At 46.4% G+C, this 15,092-nt stretch overlaps 1 protein-coding gene across 4 annotated transcripts in view; it reads left to right on the top strand.

Annotated features, from left to right (window-relative positions):
* The first annotated feature begins 465 nt into the window (after positions 1-465).
* LOC118505609 overlaps positions 466-15,092 on the top strand; it is a 73,490-nt gene continuing 58,863 nt past the window's right edge. For 3 of the 4 annotated variants that reach the window (XM_036041647.1, XM_036041646.1, XM_036041642.1), the window contains exon 1: positions 469-590. The gene's annotated coding sequence lies outside the window, so the exon portion shown is untranslated. Of the gene's footprint in view, positions 591-15,092 lie in introns of all 4 variants that reach the window. The other variant, XM_036041645.1, reaches the window with a different exon arrangement.

Here is a 15,092-nt window from a genome sequence, read left to right as displayed (position 1 = left end):
ACATATTGCGCGTCGTTTGACAACCCTGCAACGGATCCGGTAATCTCTCGCGGTTCTCTCTCCGTGTGTTAGCGCTCTCTCGTAATCAAAGGGCTCTCAATTATAATGAACAGTGCGTCTCGTACTTTATTCGCGATCACTGTGCACTGTTTACTATTATTTTTCATTCTATAAGTGATAGGTCATACTTTGAACAGGTATTAGTGAAATTAGAACTCATCGGGTCTGGATTTTTTTTAAATAAAATTTTAATTAATGTGAAGTAAACATTCCCCAAAAAGATTATCCTAATGTAAACAATAACTTTAACCGCTTTGTTCTCTTCAAAACACATGTTCCAATGCTATCAACGGAGAGTGAAAAGGGCATCTTTTCGCTCTCTCACTCTCCCGAGCTCTGCTCTCACGCATCCAATCCCACACGGAGCACACGGCTGAAGGCACACGCCACGCGGTACGTATAAACAGTTCGTCTATAACCGTCATCGGTGTTGGAGGGTTTGCTTAACGTTTCGTGCTGCTTACAAGTACGAAAGCAGCGGTGGCCGCGTTCGTGCGTCTCGATTTTCTCCAGCTTTAGTAGAAAGCGAAGTAAGTGTTTGGCTGTGGTTACGGCGCGGAACCAGTTTGGAGGCTGCGGTACCAAACAAGCGGCTCAATGAGAAGCAAGTTAAATGAGGGGAAAACGAAAACAACAGAAAAAATACGCTACCAAAACTGACCGCGAGTGTGTGTGTGTGTGTGGTTGGGCGTCGGGAAGTTTTTTTTGTTGGTAGTGACAGCTTCCAACCTCACGAGAATCCAACGGAGCCATTGATCTGGTATCGACAATCCGGTTCGGGGCTTGCTTTAAAGAGGAGAAAAACACGACACGAACCTCAAAACGGCAAAAGGACCGCGGACCTCGGGCGCCCGATTGTGAATGTCAATAAACGCTGACATGCTAACGGGAATGTCGGAACAGGATCGTTGATGGTGGTTATTTGGGGCCGGGTGGTGGTCGATGTTAGTTAGTCAGTGTCATATGTTGAATTGTTTCGAAATTGGTTTTCCGTTTTTGTTTCCTGACACATTCACACCGAACCACCAATCGCCCCAACGTGGCAGGCGGTTGTTTGTGGTTTCGCTCAGTTGTCGCAGTAGGCCGTGCACGTGTTTCAATTACCGTGTGAGTGAGGTGAATTTTCGCGCGCGCCAAAACTTCGCGACCAGCGTGTGTCGCCCAAGCGTGTCACTAACCCAGTACCGCCGGAGCCAAACCGGATATTGAACTTTTCCCCGCTGGTCGTTTATGGGTGCGTGCCCTGGCACTCCAACCCGAGTGCTCTCTCTCTCTCGCTCTTTCTCTGGTCGCGGACGTGATGGTGGCGGTGTGTGTGTGTGTGCGTGCAGATTTATTTTGTTGGCAAAGCGTCTCCCCACAAGCGGTTCCAACCTTCTCGAGCATTGCTGTTGGCAAGGGATTTGGTTCGAAATTAGTTTCTTTGCGAACGAACGTTTTGATGCAAATTAGTTTCGAACCCGCAGCGAAGCGAACCCCTTGCCAATAGCTTCGTTCAGAGGGTGCAGAGTGCGGCGAGGAGGTAGAAACGATCGGCTTAGCGAAATCTGGGTGCTCCGGGGCATTCCGAAGAGTGCAGAAAATGCAGTGATTTACGTGTTCCGAACGTATCCGGCCCATGCAGCGTGTATCGATACCGATTTCCATAAGAAAGTCAACGATAGCTCATAGATCGAGCATAGGAGCAATCGAGCACAATAACCAACAGCTACATACGGACGAAGAAAAGAAACAGATCGCCACCCATCGCTTCGATTGCAGCACAACAACAAGCAAAAAAAAGGAAGCCAAAACACCGTTCATTCTCTTCGACCTGCAAAACAAACGTCTTGGTCTTCTGCTTGTGCGTGTGCTCCGTTAGCAGGGAACCGTCTGCAGCAGAGTAACGAGCCGTCGGCTAAGATTGTCCCACCGACCGACCGACCGACGGACCGTCGGTGTTCCGTTATTCAAGAACTTCAGTAACAGAGACCCGGAAGTCCGCAGAAGTTCTCACTAGGCAACGGTTCATCCAACGGGCACAGCCGACCAGCCCAGAACTAGATCACGGGGTAAGTACTGCAATCGCGAGGGTTTGCTGTAACGCGTAATAAGCTGAGAAAGAAACCGTCGGTTCGTCTAAGATGGGAGGGGTAGCTCGACGCCTTCTTCGGGGAGGTAATTTGCGAAAGTTTCCAAGCGCTCGATATAAAAAAAAGTTCGAGAAGAATCTTGATTTTATATATTGTGCGCTGGAGTAACCCCTTTTCAAACTGCAAAGTAAGGTTTCTTGAAGTCTTATAACTCTAGAATTATCAAAGGACATTGCTGATAGACGTATCCTTAAAAAGTCCTTTGCTGCAAATGAGATATGAGCGTCCCGATGTGAGATTCGATCCGCAGTACTTGGGTGTACTAGGCCGAATATCCACACTCTGTGCCATCAGGTAGCTTTTACCGTGTAAGTGTTACCAGCCCTATATAAAGCAGTGAAGAAACAGGTTGTTGCATCTGATTGCAGGGGTGATGATTTATTAGAAATTGTGCTAACCTTCCCTTTCAGACAAGTTTAGCAGCAACACGGCGCTAACTTTATCTTACGACCCCAGGATGGATTAACGCACCCTCTCGCAAAGTTAGAAATGAGTACAAATTATAACAACAAAACTTGACTTCTTCACCACGACCACACCACCCCATAGGACATTTGATCGTTTTGTGTCACCGAGGACCACCTACGAGGAACGAGGAAGTCCCCCTCCCCCTTTAGAGGACCCCATCCTGGGACGGGCAGAAGAAGGACTAAAATTACACCCGATGGTTTGGTGTAAAGTTAAAACCGCAAACCCCACAGCGGGATGGTCTTTGCCTCTTTCATCAGGCTCCATTTTCTTGCTGGATGATGTTGCGTCCCATTTTGCACATGTGTACATCCCCTGGCCAGAGATGGGAAAAGTTTTTCCATCCCTTAATCGAACTCAACCCCACACGTTCGTTGTGGTGGTCGGGAAGAAGATACAATTTCAAAACCTCATAAATAGTCGGAAGTAATCGTGGCAGTAGTGGAGATCGAGTTAACAGGATTGAGTGGACGGCGAGTACTGCAAACGTACAGAATAGCTTCCCACACGCCCTCGATCTCGATCAATTTGTTGGCTAAAACTTTTTTCATAACAATGTGGTAAGGGGAGTTTGTTCTTTTTTCCAGAGATTAATTTGAAAGTTTTTCACAACACAAAACACGGGTTAAAAATTTATGGCGACCCAACTGTCGTCCGCCGTGTATCCGTCGGCTACACGGGTAGAAAGCGTGCTGCCCGGGAATGGAATATTAAAATTAAATTACGAGATTTTTGCTCAAGAGTTGTACCCGATTTTTCTCTCTCTTTCTCTCGGCGGCGATTCACTCCTTTTTGTTGATGCTTCACCACAAGAAGATCAGGCGGGACGATCTGTTTGGCCGTCGCAACGATGGTAAGCAGCGTCAATATAAATCACTTTCCCAAAAACCCACAAAATGGCGCATCTTCCTTTGTGTCGGTTGTGTCTTTGTGGCGGTTCTGCTCTTCCGGAGGCTAATCGGGCAAACGATCACAATTCGCGATTCCACTGGAAAGTATCACCGGGCACCGATACCGGCAAGTGAAAGTGACGCGTTTTCGCGAACACACGCCGCTGAGTGCATTCCGAACGTTCCGAAATCGATCGCCGGAAGTTGGGTGCGAAAATGGCGAACGAGAAACCAAGATGGGCGTGAGAGAGAGAGCAAACGAGAAATTAAAAGTAGACTTGTGGAGCATAGTTTAGCCACTCAGATACTGCGCCAAGCGAACATCGAGCGGCGTATTCGTTTGCCAAGAAAAGCCCGTCCCGATCAAAAGCCTCAAAACTGCGTGCGTGACCTTCCCCCAAGGTATCCGTCATTTGTTGGCCACCGGTTGGTTGGTTGGTTGGTTGGTCAATCGTTTAAATTTGAAACCGCGAAATCCAAACACATCCAATCGAAGGCTAACGAAACGAGGTGGAAAATGAGTGCCGAAACCCTGAACCAGCATGTGACATGGTATTGGAATGGATGGCTTCGGATCTCCCTAGTACGAACCTCCTGCCTTTCAAAATGGGTCGGGTTTTATATGGACACCGTGCTCTGGATGTTGGTATGAACCGAAGCGACTGGGCCAAGGAACGACCGTCTGTACCCGATACCAGAAATTCCACGTTCACGTGCAAGACTACTCGTCTTGGTAGTAGTGAGACTTACTCAACCACATGGTCAGTAGAGTTGACATACAGTTTTGTATTGGTGGTCTTGTCCGTTCTCTTAGTATGCCGAAGGTCTAAGGCAGCTTGCTTTATAATATAACTGGTCCAACATCTCCAAGAACGATGTCAGATAATGCATCAATTATCTGTGTGGTATGCTGGTAGGGGAGTTGGTGATGAATAAGCGTTATCCAATCGTGGATCGTACGCACCTTTGAACAACTGTCCACGTTAGCTGCCCAATTGTCAGAATTCAGGACACAAGGTCCAATTTTTGACTGTTAATATATTTTAGATACACGCATGCGTTCGATCGAGAATGCGGAACGTTTAGGGGAAAACTAATTTTATTTAGCCGTACCACCAACTTCAGACATTTGATTAATCACCACCGCTTGTAGTACGCTTTGTTCATTTGACGGCTCATTTTGACCTCCGGCGGACATGTGGACAGATTTTATTTTCGAGAGTGCGGTTTCTGTTGAACGCAAATGGTGCGAGTTAATTAAACTGCTAAAAGATGTAGATTTCGTCCGGTGTGTCATTGGAGCAGCCTGGGGATATGATCGATCCAAGACGAACAACGTTTTTCGAATCGAGAAACGTTTGGTAGCTATTGAGGGCTTGCTGATCGCTTTAAATGAAGATTGAATGAGTTATACAGTTAAAGGAAAATTATTACTTTAACCGGAGGTCCTAATGAACAGATGTGGATAGTGTGCTCTTAACCTATATTTTGGTCACTTTGGGACAGCAACATGCAAGCCACAAATCACTGATAAGTTCAGCTTTAGGTCAGCTTAAATCAGACCTATTTAAGGCCTCATAAACAGACCGATATGCAATCAATTTCCTGCAACCAGTTGGGCAGCATCACCCTACTCTGCTCTTGCCTTACCCTACAAAAGAAGAAAAACACGCTTCAACGTCATAAATCATGTGACGCATCGTCGAAACGGTGGAACGGTGGTGGAATTAATTGAATAAATTAAATTAAAATGAATAGCTTCCCGGGGCCAAAAACGTTCCACTAGTTGAACGATTTAAAACCCCCGTTTTGCGCCCTCCCGGAACAGGTATGGTGGGATTTTTGGGATTTGGGAGCACATGGACTGTCAGCAGTTGGAGGGTGCAATTTCCTGCTGTAGCTTCTCATCCCACTGACACAATGATCGATAAAAGTGTGCCACCCTGGCTATCGATGGAATCACAGTCCCGCAACCCTTAATGCCCGATGGCATTGGCAATCATCGCCAACGGCTCATCATTTATCAATTAATCATACGACTGGTCGATTCCGGGCAGGCGTAAACACTTACTGCCGCTTAATTAATCAGACAGCTTCCAGCACAGAAGCAAAGATTGGTGTGCCTTATGCTCCAGGGGCCTTCCAATTGCTCACAGCCAATAAAGTTAAGGAAAAACAAAACCAGCTCGTAGGGAAAATGAGAAGACGGTAATAGGAAAACAAAAGAAGACACGCCGCACAGAGTTTGATTTACTTGCTCATGAATTTTAACGAACGGTTTTTCCCACCCGCAAACCAGGTCCATATGATTGGCCATCCTGCCAAACTCCTAGCTCCTCTCGGGAGCCGTTTGTCATTTCGCGGCATTAGAAATCGATTGGCTTTCCCGGGCCGTCCGGACGAAACATTCCCGCCAAGGGGTTGGGAAAATCCTCACCGATAATCAAAACCCTGCCCAGCAAAGGTCCGGCTTGGGATTGGACGGGGCTTGTAGGCGAAAGGATGCTCTACCTACGAACAAACAAACTGCTAACATCGAAAGCAAATTGCTTCCATCTGGGAGCGTCCCCGGCTAAGTGGCGAAGGGTAGGTCCTTTATTCCCCCCCCCCCCCCCCACTCGTAGTTGACCTTTTTTTTTTTTTCTTTCGTGTGTCGGTTGCTGCTATTCCGAGACTCAGCATACCGATTGAGGCAATCGCTTGTGCAGGGTAGCTGGGCAGCCGGGAATCTAATTCGGTGCACTTCACTAGCGACGACAACCACAGGGCCAGAGATAAACGAAACGAGCGTTACGTGAAATGGCAGGCAAGGTGCCATTAGGGATAAACATACACAAGATATTTCTCTGAAAGGAGTGATATCGAAGTCCATTCGAAAAAGGGACTCGGTTGAAAGGTGCCCACCCTCTAGGATGGTGTTTCGTTATCCTTTTTTTTTTTCTCCATGCAGCAGCAATAACATGGTGGCTGTGACCCCCCCAAGTAGAACCGGCCACATAGCAGCAAACAGGGATTACTTCCCACTCGCTTTGTTGACCCGAACCAGAACCCAGTATCCGGAGGCGGTCGAGTTGGGAACCCGAGATGGTTCGGTGGACTTGGCAAGTAATCCAAGCGGTTGGCTTTTAGTGTTCCAGCACGATGTACGATGAGATGTTGTTGGGCACGTCCTCACACATGGAAACACACACGCTGGAACAATTGGATTGGGCTGGAGAAGCGATAGAGATAAGACATCATCGAGGCTGTACTTCTCGGATAAATTCTACCGCTACCGCTCCGTTTGTCCAGTATCTCACTCGCAGTGCCGAACCCAGAGCACTGTTGTGTGCCTCATTGACCAATACCTTGGCTGACTTTAACGATCCCCGCAGCTCGATAGGCAAATGCGCTTGCAGTGGCTCCGGCGAGCACTTCACAAGCGAAGTGTCCGTAAAGGGGACACCATCCTCAACGAAATCTCGCTCGATAAAAGTGCATCGCAGTGAGTGTGAAAAGCAATCAGAAAAGGGTGCTGCTGTGTGATCCTGCTGGTTTACTCATATTTATGACAGAGGGCTTTAGTACCGCACTTCGATTATTAGACGCAATGTTTTTGTTTCGGAGCTGAACGGTCCACCACCAAACGCTGGAATCTCGCCTCGCGGGATTGGGATCGAGCGGAGTTGCTCGGTAAAACGAGTTTTCCATACCACGCTTTAAACAGACCTGTCGCCTTGTACCAGGCAGCCCTCTGCTGCCGGTGTGCAGGTAAAAAGAGACAGCCTTGCAACCGAAGTCCTCGGGCAGGTGGGGTACGGTCGTAGCCCAGCCAGCACTGCACTGCAAACCCCTGCCACTGCGATGTTTAGAGCGGTTGCTGTGGCCGTTGGATTATAGTATGTGGTCGATTTTAAGGTGTTTTTTGTTGCTTTCGTTGTTGTTTGGGTCGTTTATTAATGGAATAACTAAGGCTCTGCAAGGTTGATTGGTTTAGTAGCGGTGCGAGCGGTGAGCTGGTTGGATACACATGATCGTCGTGGAAGAGGGAGATGGATGGCTAATATAAAGAAGGTACTGGGGAGAGAGAGAGAGAGGGGAAAGAGTTGATGTCGTGATTCGCGAAAGCAACACCACTTCAGAATCGTTTCCTAGGCTTTCGCATTGGTGTCTCTTTTTTCTTGTGTGCTGTAGGATAGCGAGAAGGAGCTACCGTGACGGGGACCACGGCGAGGTCCAGTTTCACTCCCGTCTTGCGTTTCGTTCGTGGATCCAATTGTGTAATTGCTTGATCTACCGTACCGGAGCGTTTGTACTTTGGCACAGCGCTCGAGAACGGTTTGTGTACCGAGGACTCGAGCGAGAGAACCTTGGTGACAGAGTCCACCAAGCTAGCTCGCTCACGCATACACCGCGTACATCTGGCGACATCTGCTGTCAGTGTTTCTGCACTTTGTTTACCTAGCGTTGTGATGAGGTTAAGAGATGCCTGCTGACCCCGCAGCTGGCTGGTGTGTGTGTGTGCCAAAAGTCACCATGAAACAGCAAGCGCGGTGTGACGCTTTACGAGTTTTGCATCAATGGATGTAAACGGCAATGTAATGATGGCAGCAGAACACGCATTAGTAAGCACGGGTGGTGTATGTGTCAAATTGGTCCAGTTTTTCATAAGCAATTATCATAAAAGATTACGTCACCCAGTCTGCGTAACCTTAAGCTGCACTTATTCTGTTCGCGGACTTAGAATGGGCATTTTATTACACGTTTTTACTTCCTGCCGGCTAATGATAATGTTTCCTTCGCTTATCGTTTGGCAGGAGCGAGGAATCTGATGTAGCTTTTGGGGTGTAAAAAAGGGAAACCCATACAGGGACACGACCCTCATCTCGCAGGAAGGACAAAGTAAATGTTGATGCGGTACGGTGCTGTACGCACATTAGGCGATTCTTCTGTAGGTCACAGCCCACCACAAATTACTATACCGCTTTAAGTAGCTTTCCGATGACGTCGGACGTGGTGGAAGCTGATTGAAAAAAGAAACGACTCAAAACTCAAGCAAAAAAGTAAAGCCGACTCAAAACTCCGATCTAATTAACGTGTTAAGTCGATTTTTTGTGTTGCCGAGCATATGTGTGAAACGATTTGTCCCAAGCACGGTGGTCAATGCGGTTCGCGGCTGATGAGCGTTTAAGCAGTCGGCTTGCCGAGCAAGGTGGAGCATTTTGAATTATGCGTTAATTTAACACAAGAAACGATCGACATTGAGACGTGTTTGATGTCCACCCAATCCCCGTACCACTGACGCCACTTTTGGCGGCCCGAAAAGCACTTGAAGGTTGCGGTTTAAATTTTTGGAGGCAAAAGATTCCCTCGGCTTACACCGGGATAATCCTTTCAATTACGATTATTTGCACATTATACCCATTAAACGGCTCGTCGCACACGGCCCAAGTGACCGGGAGTGTAAATCAAGTTCCGCTTCGAAAAGGCCAAGAAGCGGCGCCTAATCAACCCCGCGCAAAACCACGTTTTTTCAGCCAGTTTTCAGTTCGAAATCCAATTTTAAGCAAACCCTGCCTCGACTCCATCCTTTCCTCCCCACCCGATAACCCATCCGATTATGTTGGGGTCGTTTTACTTTTACTCTTGTTTTGTTGGTGAATTTCCCCGGGTTTTGTTTTGCTTCTTCTTCTATCGTGTTAATGTTTTATCGTCGTCAGCCATGAAAATGGCTTTCGGGTTTGGTGCTTCGGTGAAAGGCAAGATCATCCCCGATCTCATCTGGTCCGGTTTTTATTTTCCGCGAATTTCAGCCAACCGACGCGTAAAACCGAACGATACAGAACCGGGTATAGCAGAAGCCAATGTAATAAATTAGCTCTAATCCACTTCCAAAGGGCCGGGCCCGGTACAGTGTGTGTGAGAGAGAGGCAATGATGATGGCACCCCAGGAACGTGCTGTCGCACAGTTGAGCGAAATTTTTGCACCACACACACACACACACACACACATTGCTCTGCGGGTTTCGGTATTTCGGTATTTATCATCTCAGCCAAGCCGAGCGGATAAGTCAAACCAATGGAGAGGCTCGCGGTGGCCATTATCGCCCTGTGCCCTCGGTTTCTCGGTGGTACGTTTTGTTCGGGAAATTTGGGGCCGCGCGAGTGGAGATTATCAATTCGGCGTTTGTTTGCTGGGCGGACACGAATTCGCTGCTTCCAATAAAAAAGGGGTCATAAAGCGGACCTAGCTCGATGGCGATACTTTGAGCAGCAGCAGGAAAAATTATGAATACACTGTCGATGGATTTTATGGTGCATTCTTTGCACTGTTTTGATTAATGTTTCGATATCCAGTTTTTCTTGTGTCGATTTTTCCTTTCTTCTTTTGTGTTGGTTTGTCTTTTTCTCTTGTTGATTTTTTCATAGAGAATTGCTTACTTATCTATTTTCGTATTTTTTACATTTTTACTTAATTTTCAACAAGAATTTTTCTTTTTGCTTTGTAGTGGGTTATGCTAAGAAGTTTTTTAAAACTTTATTAAAATTTTATGATTTTGTTTTTAAAATTTTCGATTTATTTTTCAAATCTCGTTTAAATATTTAACTAAAGTTGAACAAACTAAACAAATTTCTTGACCCAATTATTTTTCGTTTAAAACCATTAATTTACTTTTTGTTATCAACAGCCATCCCTTTTTCCTAAAAGCTTTTTTCTGCAATTTAATAATGAAAGTTCCCTCTACCGTGCCTGATCGTGCTTTCGCTAGCGCAGCATATATTTATACACTTATTTATTTCTTACTACCCGTATGGTGGCTGTTTTTATTTCTTCACCACCCCTGAACCATTGCTGCCAGCTTATACACCGTTCCGGGATGGTTATATTTCGGAGGTGTTTCATCGGGTGTTGCGGTTGCATAATTTATGATCCTCATGAGCGTGATTATTTGTACACCCGTGCTGCTGCTGCTGCTGCTTCATGTGAAAGTATTTTTGCTGGAAACGGCGGGAAGGCGACTGGATAAATAGATGTTATTCTTGTGTGTGGGAAAAAAGGGAAAGGCAATAAAAAACACCCCATTCCATCAGGCTCCACCAGACGCAAACACACACACACATAAAACTCCGACCCTTTTGCGAACATGGCGAATGACTAGGACGCTCGGGATGTGAAAAAAAAAACTGTGTCCAAACACCACAACAGAAGGACAACCGGTTTTGAATACGTGGGCGCAACAACAGCAGGAAAAAAGCCCCCCCCCCAGTGGAAGGAAAATGACAGCATCGGTAGATGGGAAATCCAATTTTCATCACACTTTCGGCACAGGGTTTCCATCCGTTCAGAACACGGGGAACACACCATCCGTGTGCAACATTTGCTCATAATTCGTGCGAACAGCGAAAAGGGGGTGGCCGGGCGAAATTGTGGCGAAAAAGGGGAGGAAGCATAACCGTGGATCAAAGCGGAAAACATTGCCGTGGGTGTAGGTTTGATCCTGCTGGGAATAGCTGGTCGATCCCATGTGGCGTCGCTGGATGTGGATATAAAATGAACGAGTTGAATGGGCAGGTGCCCGGTCGTCTAGCCATGCCAGCTCGGAAGCTCGGAACATCTCGTCTCGGATCGAGAGCTTGACGTTCTCGCGACGGGTGGATTCAAATTTTACGCCTTCATCCCGTGCCCCTGCGGAGGGAAGCGTGGGCCCAAGGTCGTCTACAAACATTCCCAGTTCATACGATTCCTTCCCCGCAGGGCATGGTAACATTTAGGAATGCAACGACCGCATGCCGCGAGCGCTTACAGGATCGCGGAGCGAAGAATTTGACGACGCCGGATACGCTAGCTACAGTTGGCTCGCTGGATATGAATGTGCGTACGCTGGGTGATGTTTCATCTGGCGTGCTAAATGGAACAAGCCACGGTGAAGCGTATTGATGTGCTAAGCGCTCGGTTTGTTGGCTTCTGTGTAGGAACTTTAATCAAATATTGGATGGTTTAATTACTGCACTTGTTGTCGGCGGTGGGAAAGCACGTTTGCGGCTGAGGGTTTTGTGTATGTACTGAATTAGTGTAGCGATTATGTTTGTTTGATTTAAATTTTGACGAGATATTTTAATGGTTTGTTTCAGGAAGCTTTTACGGGAGTTTCGAGATGCGCTAGTGATGTGCGAGCCACGTCAGGAATCAGGAAGGAAGATGAAGTGATCAATTTGCAGGAAGAACTGGACTGTGCCGCCAACCCTGCTCAAGACGAGGTTAAACATTTACAGATGGGAATGGTAGAATTATAGCAACTTCTAAATAAATCGGTTTTGGCCTCGGCTAGACTGAGATATTTCTCGCGAGTTCTACCTGTGGATTCTCTACTCAATCTTGAGCAGTGTCTAGAAATGTCTCGTATCTGTTTAGCTTGGATAGCTAGGACCGGAGTTCAAATCCCATCCAGAGCACCTCCTCGTACGCAGAGCTGATCAAGAGTGACAGCGGCGCCTATCTTCACAAGGCAGGATCGAAGTTAAAACCCCATCTGGACCGTCTCCTCGTTATGAGGACGAACCATCCAACTACGTGGTCAATAAGTCCAGTAATTCATAGAATGTCAGGGATGATTTAATAGGTCGTTAAGCCATGAAGAAGAAGAAGAAGCCAACTGTTCTTATACTAAACTTTCATTAGATTTTATTGAAGTATTCCTTGATGGTCCCCAGGTTGGCAGTGTTCCTTGATGAGCTCGACGAACTCTCTAGTTAAGGGTAAACTTAATCACGGATGCCGGTAATGGTAATCATAGATGCTCTTGAGATTGTAGAGCAAAAGATGAGGTTCCTCGTTCTACTATTTTTTGTTCAATTTTTTTTTTTGTTGAACATACCTTTGATGTACTATTCACTTATATTGTATTAGAAATTGAATGTAAATTGCTTTAAAAGCAATTGAAATAATCATTTGAAAAAGAATTTACGTCAATGACAGCTGTCAGTACATTCACATATTACTACAGCGACGCACAACAGCAGTAAATAGAAGCTCAACTCGAAAACTAACCTCTTGCTGCTAGAAGCAATATAAAAGCAAGAAACAAGCAAAACTGTGTTAGCCTCATAAAAGCTTTTCAGTTAATTGTGTGATGTGCAAATTCATTACGGTGCGCCGGAAATTATGCAGACACAGCATGCAACTAGCTGCATCTGTCGTTGAACCGCAATCCGGTGGCTTACACACACACAGGCGCGCGCGTTCGGGACACGAACAAAAATCCACTCCCAAACACACTACCCCGAGATACATTGCTGCTGGTTGGTGGTTTCATTTTGTTAGCTTTTTTACCCTCACATTACACACACACACACTGAAGAATCACATACGAATGGGGACAAAAAATATGAATACTAATAACAAAGCATAAAAGGTCGCCGGGAAAAAAAGGTGTGAGCGTTTCGGCGACCCGGTGTGACGTTATGGCGGGCGTCGGGCCCAAGGTATATGGATATAGAAGGTAGAGTTGTTTAGAGCAAATTGACATTTCTCGACCTGACATAACAGTTCCGTGGTGATCGAGGGGAAGGGTATTGAGAAGAGTGATGGCAGCGTCGGAGGAGGCGCCGGTGGTGGTATCGCTTGCGATTTTTTGACGAAAAATGCAACCAAATATCGTCAATCTTCTGTGGAACAACATTTGATATGCGAAAATGACTCATAAATTAGCGAAATTGCTCAAGGAATTGAGAATCGAGGCTGTTTGTTCATGTTTGTTGCCCATACCATATGTTTTTGTAAACAAACTCTGACATAACTCGACTAAAATGTCGCCCTGTCAAATCGATAAAAATCCACCTTCTAAATACATACACCTTGGTCGGGCCCAACTGCCGTAAACGGTAAACTTTTGACAGCGGGATGTGTACATCAGTGCCTGTGCAGGATGTGTCCGTGATGCACAGGGTTCCTCCGAGTGTGCGTGGTACAGGTGGGTGAATCAGGCAAAGGCAGAGGACACTGAACGAGGCGAGAGCTTTGAAGAGTTTAACTGGTGGGAAAGTATCGTGTGAAGTTGGCATAAATTATTTATGAATAATTTCAACTCTCCGACCGTCACACCGGGCTTCGTTGCGGTTTTGCATCCGAACCCTGTTCACCCACTCAGCCGGGTGTCACAGTCTGGCATTTGTACTTCTCTGCTGTCTTCTCCACCTTCAACCCAACCAACTGAAGCGAATAGAGAGCTCCAACAAAACGGAAAAAGCTTCCCTCCGCACGAAAAAAAGTAGCAGCGGAACACTGAAAGCTCGCTGCTACTACTGTCAGGATGCCGTACACTTGGCTTGCGGGACAGCTGCCTCCGCTTGACAGGATAAATGTTCGGTACTGCCAACGCTCGGCTACACGAAACAAGCGTTTCGGTGTCAAAGCCAAAATCTGCTCCAAAATCCTCCGTGTGCAAGACGCCGTCACGAGATCATCGTGTGCTAGACGGCAAACTCTAGTCCACCCGGGGCACGTACTGGATGCGAGAAAACAAAACGACAAACCACAAAAACACACACACACAAAAAAATGGTTCCACGCCAGTACTAACATCCTTCCCGGTGCTTTATACCCTGGTAGCGTCACAAGCGTCCTCAACCCACGACAGCATGCTACCACCATCAGTGTGCAGTGTTACATTTTTGGTTGCATCAAAAGGATTGCTAATAAAGTAAGCATTCTTGGTAGGGGGAAAAAGAGATTCCGCCCAAAGGACATAAAACCCATTACGTCCGGGCCGACCGTGTACTCTGGTGGTGGAAGCGATGGCTTATAGAGTAGTCAGTAAAATTCTTAAAAGAAAAACAACTGGTTAAAAGCTAAAGTTTGAAAAGAAAAGCTCGCCGTTCGTCGCGTTTTTGTCTCTCATTACCTTTCAATCTTTGCCATAGTGTTTGTCAAAGTTTAAATCGACTTTTAAAAGTTAGTTTCCACTCTCCAGAAGGAGAACCCCCCAAAGGGACACTACCGGGCCTTGTGGAGGGAAGTCGAGCACGAAACAGAAAAAGCATAAGCACCACACTTACTACCAGAAGATGGCTACAATGAGCTAATGAGGTTTTGCGACTAGCTAGTGCCAACCTTCCGGGAATGACCCAGGAACCCTTCTGGCACACAAAAAACACTTCTTCCTTTGACAGTTAATTTGTAGCTTTGCAGCAAATTCTTCCACCATCAGATATTACGCGCAACCCGGAGTGTATTTGACAAAAAGAGTTTAATCAACAATGGTTCGTAGAAGTCAGCAGCACTCTCCACAGGAAGAATTATGTTACACTTACTCATATTTATTCAGCTGCTCGGGGATAACAACGGGATATAAATGCTTAAAAAAAGCGAAATTCCAGCAAGCGTCTTAATGAGTAAATAACCGGCGGTAAAAGTGAAATTACTGCAGAGGAGTTAGATCTTTTGTTGAAGAGAGCGTTAGAGAGTAAGGGATTAGCCAACAAAGCAATAAAAACGTCAAGTTTACTACTGGGCGCCATTGCAATGCTGGGAGATTGCATTTTGCCGAGTAGTTGCTTAAGTCCC

Source organism: Anopheles stephensi, chromosome 2, assembly GCF_013141755.1.
Source record: "Anopheles stephensi strain Indian chromosome 2, UCI_ANSTEP_V1.0, whole genome shotgun sequence".
Classification (NCBI taxonomy): domain Eukaryota; kingdom Metazoa; phylum Arthropoda; class Insecta; order Diptera; family Culicidae; genus Anopheles; species Anopheles stephensi.
Note: the sequence above shows the minus strand (reverse complement) of the source record. Positions and strands in the feature narration are given on the sequence as shown.